Genomic DNA, 481 nt, shown 5'->3' on the forward strand with positions numbered 1-481 from the left:
CCCGGCTCCTCCCCGGCCTCCGCCCCGCCTCCCCCGGCTCCCCCCTGGCCGCGGCCGCCCCCGCCTCCGCGGGTTAAGGAGGAGCCGGTCTGGAGCCCTGCGGCTGCCCAGCAGGGGCCGCGCCCTTCTACCCGCTGGAAGTGAGAGCCAGGCTCTGCTCGGAGGGTCTGGCAGCCCGTCGGCACCAGCCGGGACCGCGGCCTGCCCCGGCCTCACTTGCTCCTACCTCGGCCCGGGGGTTCGAATCACCCCGAAGATGGCTGCCGGCTGCGGGACTCTTGCGCCTTGGGCGCTGCCAGCAGCAGCCTCTTGCCGCCCCCCAGTTGGCAGCGGCAGCTGTTGGGCTACCCTTGCAGCAGGCGCTCACCCGCTCATCTCCTCCGGCCCGGTGTAGCTCCCGAATGGCTGCTTGGGTCCGCGCCTAGGACCGGGCCCGGCAGGATCGGGCTGGCCACCTTGGGTGATCTCTGCTCACGTAAGG

This window comes from Psittacula echo (genome assembly GCF_963264785.1).
Source record: "Psittacula echo genome assembly, chromosome: 1".
Classification (NCBI taxonomy): Eukaryota; Metazoa; Chordata; class Aves; order Psittaciformes; family Psittacidae; genus Psittacula; species Psittacula echo.